General features: G+C 37.2%; 1 protein-coding gene and 1 pseudogene across 4 annotated transcripts in view; one reads left to right on the plus strand and one right to left on the minus strand.

Annotated features, from left to right (window-relative positions):
• The window catches only part of URI1 (URI1 prefoldin like chaperone), a 73,798-nt gene that overhangs the window by 45,335 nt on the left and 14,950 nt on the right, over nt 1–13,513 (plus strand). The gene's annotated exons all lie outside the window — the stretch shown is intronic.
• On the minus strand, nt 2,167–4,063 carry LOC102138589 (peptidyl-prolyl cis-trans isomerase FKBP2 pseudogene; annotated as a pseudogene).

Genomic DNA, 13,513 nt, shown 5'->3' on the forward strand with positions numbered 1-13,513 from the left:
TCTCAGGACTCAGCTCCTATCAAAACCTCCTTCACACCGCCCCTTGGTGGTCACACCCTATCGCTGCCTCTAAGGGTTGAGACCTCAGGTCTGTGTCTTTTGAGACTAGCTTCTTCACTTGCTGTAACGCCTCATCCAGGTGGTTCTGTATATTAAAAGTCATGTTTTTTATTGCTGAGGAGTGTTCCATTACATGCATATCCATTAAATGCACGTACAACAGTTTTTCCATTCACCTTTTGAGGGACATTTGGGTGCTTCCATTTGTTGGCAGTGAGGAACAGAGCTGCTGTAAGCCTTTGTGTACAGGTTTTTGTGCGAACATACATTTTTATTGCTGTTGGTAAATACCTACAAGTGAGATTGTTAGATCATATGATAAGTGTATGTTCAGTTTTTAAGAGACTACCAAGCTGTTTTCCAAAGTGACTGTATGATTTACATCTCTTTCAGCAGTGTGTGAGAGTGGTAGCTTTGCGTCTTTACCAGCCCTTGATATTCTCAGTTTAAAAAGTGTAGCCATTTGAATAGGTGTATAGTGGTTTTAATTTGTTGTTGCCTAATGATGTTGAGCATTGATTCATGCACTTATTTTATCTTTGTGTCCTCTTTTACCTGTTGAACTCTTTTGCCCATTTTTAAAAATTGGGTTATATATGCTTTTTTATCTTTTTTGAGATGGAGTCTCACTCTGTCGCCCAGGCTGGAGTGCAATGGGATGATCTCGGCTCACTGCACTCTGTCTCCCAGGTTCAAGCAATTCTCCTGCCTCAGCCTCCTGAGTAGCTGGGATTACAGGTGTGCGCCACCATGCCCGGCTATTTTTTTGTATTTTTAGTAGAGATGGGGTTTCACCATGTTGGTCAAGCTGGTCTTGAACTTCTGACCTCAGGTGATCCACCTGCCTCAGCCTCCCAGAGTGCTGGGATTACATGTGTGTGCCACCGCACCTGGCCTGGGTTGTATATTTTCTTGTTATTTTATTTCATTTTATTTTTTTAAATTGGAGTCTCGCTCTGTCGCCTAGGCTGGAGTGCAGTGGCATGATCTTGGCTCACTGCAATCTCCGCCTCCCAGGTTCAAGCGATTCTCCTGCCGTGTGCCACCATGCCCGGCTAAGTTTTGTATTTTTAGTAGAGATGGGGTTTCACCATGTTGATCAGGCTGGCTTGAACTCCTGACTTTGTGATCCTCCCGCCTCGTGATCCACCCACCTTGGCCTCCCAAAGTGCTGGGATTACAGGCGTGAGCCACCGTACCCTGCTGCGTTGTATATTTTACTGTTGTTTTGAGAGGTTTTTTTTTTTTTTAAATATATTCTGGATTTAAGCTCTTTGTTAAATAGGTGATTTGCAAATATTTTCTCCCACTTTGCATCTTGTCTTTTCATTCTCTTAACAGTGTCATTCCAGAGCAAAAGTTTTTAATTATGAAGTTCAGCTTTTAGCTTTTTTTTTTTTCTTTCTTTTTTGAGACAGAGTTTCGTTCTGTCGCCCAGGCTAGAGTGCAGTGGCCGGATCTCAGCTCACTGCAAGCTCCGCCTCCTGGGTTTACGCCATTCTCCTGCCTCAGCCTCCCTAGCAGCTGGGACTACAGGCGCCCGCCACCTTGCCCGGCTAGTTTTTGTATTTTTTAGTAGAGACGGGGTTTCACTGTGTTAGCCAGGATGGTCTCGATCTCCTGACCTCGTGATCCGCCCATCTCGGCCTCCCAAAGTGCTGGGATTACAGGCTTGAGCCACCGCGCCCGGCCAGCTTTTAGCTTTTTTTAATGGATCATATGTGTAGTGTCATATCTAAGAATGCTTTACCTAACCTTAGTTCTTGAAGATTTTCTCCTATGTTTTCTTCTAAAAGTTTTATGCTTTGACATTTTACAATTAGATCTGATTGATTTTAAGTTAATTTTTGTTCGAAGTGTGGGGTTTAGGTCATGGTTCATTTTTCTTGCATATGGATGTCCAGTTGCTCCAATACTATGTTGAAAATACTGTTCTTTCTCCATTGAAATGACTTGGCACCTTTGTCAAAAATGAATTGGCAACAAGACCATCTTAGATACCCCACTAGGATGGTTATAATAAAAAAGACAGTAACACTTGTTGGTGAGGATGTGAAAAAATTGGAACCCTCATTCATTCCTGGTGGGAAACCACTTTGGAGAACAGTTTGGAATTTTTCAGCAAGTTAAACATTGTGTTTTACTGTGATCTAGCAGTTCCACACCTAGATAGTATTCTACCCAAGTGAAATAAAAACATGTCCACAAATACTTGTACATGAATGTTAAGAGCAGCACTGTTTTTAATAGCCAAAACATGGTAACAACCCAAATGTCTGTCAACTAATGAAGGGGTAAGTGTCATACATCCATACAGTGGAATGTTGTTTGGCAATAAAAAGACATGTACCTTGAAAACATTAGAATAAATTAAAGGAGTCACAAAAGACCACATATTGTATGATTCCATTTACATGAAATATTCAGAATAGGCAAATTTATAAAACAAAGGAGAGTAGTGGCTGCTTAGGGCCAGGAAGCTATGGGAGAGAATGGAGAGTGACTGCTAAAGAGTATAGAGATTTTTAGGGGCAATGAAAATATAAAAACGCAGATTTTGGTGATGATTGTGCAACCCTGTGAATATACGAAAACCATCGAATTGTACATTTTAAATGGGTGAATTGTATGGCATGTGAATTATAGCTTAAATTGTTAAAAAACAAATGAATGAGCCATTTTGTATAGTTGTGTTTTTGGACCATCTATTCTGTTTTTTTATCTATGTTTCTGTCTCTTTGCTGATGCCAATCTGTTTTGATTACGGTAGCATTATAAATGTGTTCCTTAAAGTTGGTAGTACAGGTGTTCTAATTTATTCTTTCCAAATTGTTTTGGCTGTTCTACCTCCTTTGGCTTTCCATACACATTTTAGAAACCACTCGTTTATGTTTACAAAAAGTCCTGGTGGGATTTTGATTGGAATTGTGCTAAATCAACACATTAATTTGGGGAGAATTGATCTCTTAATTATTAAATCTTCCAGTGTGTAAGTACTTCCAGCGTGTAAATACAGTGTATCTCTGTATTTAGGACTTCTTTCATCAGTTTTGTAGTTTTTGAGCACATAGATCATATGTGTTTTGTTAGGTTTATATTTGTTTCACCTATTGTGAAGCTGTTGTAAATGATGGCATTTAAAAATTTTGTTTTTCAAGTGTTCTAGTATGTAGAAATAACTCTTTTTAAAAAAGAATTAACATTGGATCCTCCATTCATGCTGACCATATTAGTTAGTTCTCTGAACTTTTTTGGGGTAGATTCCATGGGATTTTCTATGTAGACAATCATGCCTTTTGTAAACAGCTCCTATTTTTTTATTCCTTTCCAATGTGTGTACACTTTATTTCTTTTTCTTGCCTTATTTCCTTGGCTAGGACTTGCAGTATAATATTTTTTGTTGTTGTTTTGGGCTTTTAAGTTTTTTTTTTTTGGAACAGTCTGGTCCTTGATGGGGGCCTCTCCCCCTACCCCTCCCCAGTCTGGCTATAGCTCAGATCGTCGCTCGATTTTGAGCAGCTCCACCTCGAACACCAGGGTTGCACCGCCTGGAATCTTTGGGGGAGCTCCCCGCTCTCCATACCCCAGCTCGGATGGGATCACCAGCTTGCGCTTTTCCCCCCTCACACATCCCTGGCAGCCCCTGGTCCCAGCCCTTGATGACCTGGCCTATGCCAAGGGAGAAGACAAAGGGCTGGTTCTGGGGCAGGCTGCTGTCAAACTCTGTCCCATCTTCCAGCTTCCCCGTGTAGTGCATGTGCAGGACATCCCCTTTATGCGATTTGATGGGACAGTGGTCCACCCGCTTCTTGACCCCGATCTACAGCTTCCTTTTGCCCTTGGCCCCCGTGGCCGTGGCCACGGCGCTCAGGCAGATGGACAGTACTGTCAGGACCCGGACCCAGCTCAGCCTCATGTCTCTCCTCGCCGCGTCCCTGCAGTATAATATTGAATAGGAGTGGTAAGAGTAGGTAGGCATCTTGGTCTTGAAACCGATCTTCTGGGGGAAACATTTGGTATTTTACTGTTAAATGTGGTGTTAGCAGTAGGTTTTTTAAAAAAATTAATACTCCCTATTAGTTTAGGGAACTTTCTGCCTGCTTCTAATTTGCGGATTTTTTAAATGAAAAGATGTTGAATTTTGTCAAATGTATTTTCTGCATGTATTGATACGATCTTGTAGTTTTTCTTCTGTATCTGTTAATGTGGTGGATTATATTGATTGATTTTTCTTCCCTGGATGAACCGCATTTGGTCATGGTGTGTTATTGCTTTCATATATTACTGGATTTGATACATTGAGCTTTTTTTGTTTAGTATTTGCATGGTGTATATTTTTCCATCTCTTTTACTTTTATGCTAACTATATCATATTTAAAGTGGGTTTCTTTTTTTTTTTTGTTTTTTTGAGACGGAGTCTTGCTCTGTTGCCCCGGCTGGAGTGCAGTGGCATGATATTGACTCGCTGCAACCTCCACCTCCCAAGTTCAAGTGATTCTCCCACCTCAGCCTCCTGAGTAGCTGGGATTACAGGCGAGTGCCACCACGCCTAGCTAATTTTTGTATTTTTTGTAGAGATGGGGTTTCACCACGTTGGCCAGGCTGATCTCGAACCCTTGACCTCAAGTGATCTGCCTACCTTGGCCTCCCAAAGTGTTAGGATTACAGGCGTGAGCCACTGCACCCTGCCTAAAGTGAGTTTCTTATAGACAGCATGGACCTTTCCTTTTTAATTCATTCTGATAATTTCAGTCTTTTAATTGATGTATTTAGACCATTTACATTTAATGTGTAATATGTTTGGATTTAGGTTTGGCATTCTCCCACCGTTTTTGTTCCTCTTGTTCCCCTTTCTTGTCCTCTTTTAGATTATTTAATATTTTTAGTATCTTATTACTCTGTTTTTGCTGAAATAGGAACTTCTTAAAATATTTTTAGTGTTACAAATTAGGGATTAATGTATTTCACATGAACTTAAAAGTTTTACTCTAAATACTTGTGAGTTCTTGTTTAGGTTAGAGAGCAATTTTTTTTTTTTTTTTTTAGAAAAGAGTACATCTTCAGTGAGACTAAGTGAAAAGACCAGGATTTAATCAGAGATTTCTACAGTATAGATATGTTTTTGGTAATTTTGTTTCTGCATGTCTCTGTAATCTACTTTTGAATACTGGGAGAATTATTTTACCATGTATCTTTTGTTCAGAGTTGTATCTGACACATTTATCTTATTTTTACTTTTGTCTTAAAAAATGCATACTTAGTCTTCATTTTTACGACAAAGTTATTTTTACTAAATGGAAGGGTGGACATGAAGGGATAAGATCATGAACCAGGGTAATGGCTGTGGGCTTAGAGAAGAGATCAGATGCAGGGAGAATTTCTGAGCCTGATAGGACTTGGCAACTGATTGGATGTGAAGGTTGAGGGGAAGCATTGGATGAGTGGTGACCTAGAGGCAGTGTTGTTAACATAATCAAGTAAGTTTGTAGATCACTGCACACTGCTTTTCCCTCTACCAGAGAGTCCAATGCACATAGGCACATTACTTAGAAGCCCTGTAATGAAAAATATCCCTTTAGTTTTGTTTAATATTGTGGTTCCCAAACTTACTTGATTTTGAGAAACTTTTAACTTGTAATGTCTGTTATCTCACAGAGCATTCTAAAAAAATCTTGACTTAGGAATACATTTTTAGGCAGATTTCAGAAGAAAGTGGGTGATAAGACATTGTTAGCACTGAATACAGCTTTTTTTTTTCTTTTCTTTTTTAAGTGATAGGAGAAGAAAAATTGTATATGAGGTGCATCAGGTCATTCACAAGATGGGCTTTTTTAAAAATTATTTTTTTGGTAGGTTATATATGGACATGATATAAAATCTAAAGGATATTTATTAAAAAATAACTATGCTTCCTTTTCTTGTTCTTTAACATCCAGTTTACCTCTCTGGAGGCATCGCTGTTATCAATATCTTACTCATTATTCCAGGGATATTCTGTGCGTTTACAGCTATAGACTTAGGCATTCCCACCCCACCCTGTACACATCCACTCAAATTGTAGTCACACTTTTTTTTCTTTGCTTTTTGTTTTGGCAGCTTGCTGTCTTATTCTTTTCATGGCTGTATAGTATTATATTGTACCATAGTTTATTTAGCCAGTCCTTTACTCATAGGCCTTTAGATCATCTTCCTTTTTTTTGCTATTGAAAGCAGTGCTGCAGTGAATAACCTCTGTGTGTGTGTGTGTGTGTGTGTGTGTATCATTTTGTACTTGTGTATATCTGTAGGATGAATGACTAGGATTGAATTGCTGGCATGAAGTGAGTTAGATTTTTAACTTTGACAGTACTGGCCTTAACAGACTGACTGACTACACCTTTGCCAACCCATTGTGTTTGCAAAGTTTTTTTTGGAACTGATAACCTTATTGTAGGCCCCCTGGCACCAATAACTTAACTGTCTTTTCTTCCTTTTCCTCCCCTCCCCTCCCTTCCCTTCCCCTCGTTCACATGGTTGGTCAGCAATAACCACCATCCATCTCCAGATATTTTTCATTTTCTTAAGCTAAAACTGTACCAGTTAAGTGATAACACCCCATTTTTTCCTTCCTTTCTCCTCCCCATCCCCTGGTAACCACTATTCTACTTTCTGTATGAATTTGGCTATTCTAGATACCTTACATAAGTGGAATCCTGCAGCATTTGTCCCTTCGTGTCTGGATTATTTCACTTAATGTTTTCTAGGTTTGTCTCTGTTGTAGCACATATCAGAATTTTCTTTTTAAGGATGAACAATATTTTATTTTGTGAATAATGTGAATTATTCTGTTCGCTATTATAAATAATGCTGCTATGAATATAGGTATATAAATATTTAGTTCCCTGCTTTAAATTATTTGGGGTATATATCTGAAAGTGGAATTGCTGGATCATATGGAAATGTTTTATATATATATATATATGTCTATTTTTTTTTTTTTTTGAGACAGGGTCTCACTCTGTTGCCCAGGCTGGGGGTGCAGTGGTGCAGTCTTGGCTCACTGCAGCCTCTGCCTCCCAGGTTCAAGAGCCTTCCTGCCTCAGCCTCCCGAGTAGCTGGGACTACAGGTGTGTGCCACTATGCCCAGCTAATTTTTGTATTATTAGTAGAGACAGGGTTTCACCATGTTGGCCAAGCTGGTCTTGAACTCCTGACCTCAGGTGATCCATCTGCCTCAGTCTCCCAAAGTGCTGGGATTACAGCTGTGAGCCACCGCGCCCGGCCCAATGTTGTGTTTTTTAAGGAACCTCCATTCTGTCTTTCACAGCAGCTGTACCATTTTATATTCTCACCACCAAAATACAAGGAATCTGGTTTTCCCACATTCTTGTCAACACTTGTTACTGTATTTTTAATATATAAAATAAATATATTTTAAAGTGGCATACCACCAAGGAATATAGTTTGAAGTGGATTTGAAGTGATACATCATCAGGGTTTTGGTTTGTATTTCTTCAGTGATTAATTATGTTGGGCATCATTTCATGTGTTTATTGGCCACATGTATATCATCTTTGGAGAAATGTCTATTTAAGTCCTTTGCCCATTTTTTATTGCAGTTGTTTGTTTTTCTTGTTGAGTTGTAGTTCTTTATGTATTCTGGATATTAGTCCCTTATCAGTATTTTTTCCTGGTCTGTGGGTTGCCCTTTTACTTTCTTTTATTTTTATTTTTTTGTCTTACTTTAAAAAAAAAAAAAGTAGCTGCCAGGTAGAGTGCCCTTTTACTTTCTTGATAATGTCCTTTGATGCACAAAATTTTTAAATTTTCATTATCCAGTTAGTGTTGTTTTGTTTTTGCCTATGCCTTTCATGTCATATCCAAAAAATTGTTGCCAAATGTCATGAAGCAGCTTCCCTCTGTTTTTTTTTTTTTTTAAGTTTCCTAGATTTATCTCTTCATTTAGATCTTCATTTAGGTTGCTGTATCCATTTTGAGTTATATTTTATATACGCTTGTAAGGTAAGGGTCCAACTTTATTATTTTGCATGTGTTTCCAGTTTTCTTAACACAATTTGTTGAAAAGACTGTCCTGGCCAGGTGCGGTGGCTCACGCCTGTAATCCCAGCACTTTGGGAGGCCAAGACAGGCGGATCATGAGGTCAGGAGATTGAGACCATCCCGGCTAACATGGTCCTTACCTTTTTGAATGGTTTTTACACTCTTGTTAAAAATCATTTGGTCATATATTTATGAGGTCTTATGTCTAAGCTTTGTATTCTATTTTTTGGTCCGTATGTCTGTATTTATGTTGCTACCACATTATTTTGATTAGGGTAGCTTTGTAGTAAGTTTTGAAAACAGAAAGATAAGACTTCCAACTTAGTTTTTTTTTTTTTTTTTCAAGATTGTTTTGGTTATGGGGGACCCTTGAGACTCCATGTGAAGTTTAGAACGGGCTTTTCTGTTTTTGCAAAAAAAACTACTGGATTTTACTAGGAGTTGCACTGAGTCTTTAGGTTGCCATGGGTAGTATTGACATCCTAATTATTAAATATATTCACTCCATGAACATAGGATATCTATTTATTTGTGTCTTGTTTCAGCAACACTTGTAGTTTTTAGTGTACAAGTCTTGCACCTTCTTGGTTAAATTAAAGAGTTTAGTCCTTTTGGTTCTAGTTGAAATGGATTGCTTGTATTTCCTTTTTAGATTGCTCATTGTTAGTGCATAGAAATGCAACTGATTTTTGTGTGTTGATTTTGCATCCTGCAACTTTGCCAGATTTTTTTTATTAGCTTTACCAGGGTGGGTTTTTTTTTGTTTTTGTTATTTTTGATTCTTTAGGTTTTTCTACATATTGCATATAAGATTGTATCATATGTTGGTAGTAGAGAGAACTAGACTTCTTTCTTTCCAATTTGGAGGCTTTTTATTTGTTTTTCTTGCTTAATTGCTCTAGCTAGAACTTCTAGTATGGTGATGAATAGACATGTTGGTAGTGAGCTTCCTTGTCTTATTCCCAATCTTAGGAGAGAGACTCGCAATCTTTCATCATATAGTGTGATGTCAGTGTGGGGTTTTCATATATGGCCTTTATTATGTTTTGGAAGTTCCCTTCTATTTCTAGTTTATTGAGGGTTTTTTTTTATATCATGAAAGGGTGTGCATTTTATCAAAGGCTTTTTTGAATTCAATCGAGATTACCATGTTTTTTCCTCTTCATTCTGCTCATGTAGTATATTACATTGATTTTTATATATTGAACCCATCCTTGCATTCCAGGGCATGGGGGAGATCATTCTTGGTCATGATGTGTAATTCTTTTGATATGCTACTGTATTTAGTTTGCCAGCATTTTGTTGAGGATTTTTATATGTATATGCGTAAGAGAAATTAGCCTGTAGTTTTCTTATTTTTATCTGGCTGGCCTCACAGAATGTGTTCCCTCCCTTTTCATTTTTTAGAAGAGTTTGAGAAGATTGGTGTTAATTCTTTGAATGTTTGGTAGAATTCCTCTGTGAAACCATCTCGAGATTCTTGGGCCTTTCTTTGTTGGGAGGTTTTTGATTACTGATTCAATATACTACTTGTTACAAGTCTATTCAGATTTCAGTTTTGGTAGTTTGTGTTTTTCTAGGAATTTGTCTAGTTTATCTAAGTTACCAAACTTGTTGGCATTCAGTTGTTTGTACTATTTCTGTATAATCCCATTAATTTTTGTAATATTAGTTTTTATTGTTCCACTTTTGTTTGTGATTTTAGTGATTTGAATCTTCTCTCTTTTTTTCTTAGACAGTCTAGGTAAAGATTTGTCAATTTTGTTGATCTTTTAAAAAACCAACTTTTGATTACGTTACTTTTTCTCCATTTTTAAAAAATTATGTTTTGTTTATTATCCTCTAATCTTTGTTATTCCTTTCCTCTGTAAGCTTTGGGTTCAGTTTACTCTTTTTTTTTTTTTTTTTTTTCAGTTTCTTAAAGTGTACAGTTAAGTTACTGATTTGAATTATTTCCTTTTTTTTTTTTTTGATGCAGGTATTTACAGCTATAAATATCTTTCTTAGTATTGCTTTGCTGCATCCCATAAATGTTCGTTGAGTTTTTTTTTTGGTGGTCTCAGGGTATTTTCTTTTTTTTTCTTTTGAGACAGAGTCTCACACTGTTGCCCTGGCTGGAGTGCAATGGTGCAATATCGGCTCACTGTAACCTCCATCTCCCGGGTTCAAGGGATTCTTCTGCCTCAGCCTCCCGAGTAATTGGGACCACAGGTGTGGTCAACCACGCCTGGCTAATTTTTGTAATTTTAGTAGAGTCGGGGTTTCACCATGTTGTCCAGGAATAGTCTTGAATTCCTGGCCTCAAGCAGTCTGCCTGCCTCGGCCTCCTAACGTGCTGGGAGCCACTGTGCCCAGCGTATTTTTAAATTACGCCTATGATTTCTTCTTTGACCCATTGACAGATTGTTTTGTAAAATTTTCGTATATTTATGACTTTTTCCAGTTTTCCTTCTATTAATGATTTTTAATGTTATTGAACATTCCAATTAGAAAAATTACTTTATATGATTTCAATCCTGTTAAATTTTTTGAGACTTATTTTGTGGCCTCTCATATGACCTATCCTGGTGAATGTTCCATGTTTCCCTTAGAAAGTGTGTGTTCTTCCTGTTGTTGGGTGGAGGTTTCTATATATGTCTGTTAGGTCTAATTGGTCTTTAGTAGTGTTCATGTTCTTTATTTCCTTCTGGCTGTTCTATCCTTTACTGAAAAGGGGATATTCATGTCTCCAGCTATTATGGTGAAATGATTTCTCCCTTCAGTTCTGTACATTTTTGCTTTATACGTTTGAGCTCTGTTAGGTATGTATGCATTTATAATTGTATCTTCTTGATAGATTGAACCTTTTATCAGTGTGAAATATCCTTTGTCTCTCGTGACTTTTTTTAACTTAAAGTCTATTTTGTCTGATACTACTATAGCTACCTTATTTCTTTTTTTTTTTTTTTTTTTTTTTTTTGAGACGGAGTCTTGCTGTGTCTCCCAGGCTGGAGTGCAGTGGCGTGATCTCGGCTCACTGCAAGCTCCGCCTCCCGGGTTCACGCCATTCTCCCGCCTCAGCCTCCCAAGTAGCTGAGACTACAGGCGCCCGCCACCACGCCCGGCTAGTTTTTTGTATTTTTAGTAGAGATGGGGTTTCACCATGTTAGCCAGGATAGTCTCGATCTCCTGACCTCGTGATCCACCCGCCTCGGCCTCCCAAAGTGCTGGGATTACAGGCTTGAGCCACCGCGCCCGGCCTATTTCTTTTTTTGGTTACTATTCGTATGGAACATCTTTTTTGTTCCTTCACTTTCAACCTATTCGTGCCCTTAGGATCTACAAGTGAGTCTCTTATAGACAGTATATAGTTGGATCCTTTTTTTAAAGCAATTGATTCTGCCAATTTATGCTTTCTGATTGGGGAAGTTTAATCTGTTCACATGTGTAGTTATTACTGATGAGGGAAGGACTTAGTTTTGCTATTTTGTTATTTTCTGCATGTTTTATAGCTTTTTTTGACTCATTTCTATATTACTGCCTTCCTTTTTTTTTTTTTTATGGTGAATGGTTTTGATCTCCTTTTCACTTCTTTTTAAAATATTTTATAGGTATTTTCTTTGTGGTTACCATGGTGATTACATAACATATCCTAAGGTTATAAAATGTATTTTGAATTTATACCAACTTAACTTCAATCACGTACAAAGGCTTTATTCCTGTTCAGCTCCTTCACTTTATGTTATTTATGTCACAAATTACATCTTTGTACATTGTGTTTCCATTAGTATAGATGTACAGTGATTGTATTCATTTTTCTTTATCATGTAGAAAAAAGTGGAGTTACAAACCAAAATGACAATAATACTGATTTTTTCCTATGTGTTTACCTTTATCAGAGATCTGTGTTTTCATATCGCTTTGAGTTACTGTCTTTTCATTTCTACCCGAAGAGCTTCCTTTAGTATTTCTTGTATTGCAGTGGTAAGGAATGCCTTCAACTCTTGTTTATCTGGGAATGTCTTAAATTTCCCTCATTTTTAAAAGAGTGTTGTTTTGCTAAACATAGAATTCTTGGCTGCAGTATTTTGTTTCCCTCTCAGCACTTTAAACATATTTCATCCCATAGCCTTCTGTGCTCCAGGGTTTCTGCTGAGAAATCTGATAATCTTATTGAAGATTCCTTGTTTGTGATGAGTTGTTTTTTTCTTGATGCTTTCAGGATTCTTTCTTTGTTGTTGTTCAAGAGTTTGATTATAGTGTGTCTTGGTGTGGTCTGGGTTTATCCTACTTGGATTTCATTGAGCTTCTTGGATTTGTGGATTCATACCTTATCAAGCAATGTGTGTGCTCTTGAGTGTCTCCAATAAGGCATTTCAAAATACAAATTTATGATTTTAGTTTATGATAGATGTATATAGCTTTAAACAACCACAAACCATCTTAAGACATTATTTAAAAAAAGAGCAGCATTCGCTTATCCCTTTTGACTCACAGTTCCCATTCCTTAGATGTAATTACTTTCCGTTTTTGACTGTTTTTACTTTGCTGTTTTTATTCATATTTTCCAGTGGTTGGCATATCCTATTTTTGTTTACTTGTTTTCTCAATTTTATGTATTATTAACTAGCTGTCTACAATTTAAGAGGACCATTTAGCATTTTTACATGTCTTCCCTGTCTCTGCTTCTCTAATCTTTTTACTATTATTGTATCACAATTTTTGTTGTATCAGTATTCATGCTTAGATATTATGTAATTCCATTTTGTTCTTGTACTGGCTTTTAATTGAATTTAACTGCTTTTTTTGTTGCATAGCTTTCTATGTATCTATCATTAATTCAGTCAGACACTTTTTTGGTTGTTAGAAATTTACTGCTGGAGTCTTTCATTGTCTTGCTTCAATTTGGACTGGCTTCTATCCTGATCAAAGGAGAGCTGTTTTCCTGGTATCTTTTTACCCTGTTTTTGCCTTTTATTTATTTCCTGTTTTCTGTTTCCCAAAGCGCCCTTTTTTCAGGTTCTATTTACTTTGTTGGAATATTGCTTTCAATAACTTTTGGGAAAGTGCTCAGAGGTACTTCTTTGAATTTTTATGTACCTGAATAACTCTTATATTCCTTATACTCCTGCTTGTTATTGTTAACTAGACGATTTAGAATTCTAGGTCTTAAGTAGTTGTTGCCCTCAGAATTTTGGATACATTATTCTATTACCTTCTGTCTTTAAGTGTTGCTATTGAAAATCTTGATGCTACTTTCTTTTTCTTTGTATATAACTTGTTTTTTTGTTTTTAGAGCTTTGAGATTCCTTTTTGGTCTTTATTCCCCATGATCTAGAATACTACAGTGGTACACCTTGATGCCATGCTATGGATCCTTTAAAATTTGTTTGCTAGTGCTTAGTGGACTTTTTTTGAGTGGAGGCTTAAGTCC

This window comes from Macaca fascicularis, chromosome 19 (assembly GCF_037993035.2).
Source record: "Macaca fascicularis isolate 582-1 chromosome 19, T2T-MFA8v1.1".
Classification (NCBI taxonomy): domain Eukaryota; kingdom Metazoa; phylum Chordata; class Mammalia; order Primates; family Cercopithecidae; genus Macaca; species Macaca fascicularis.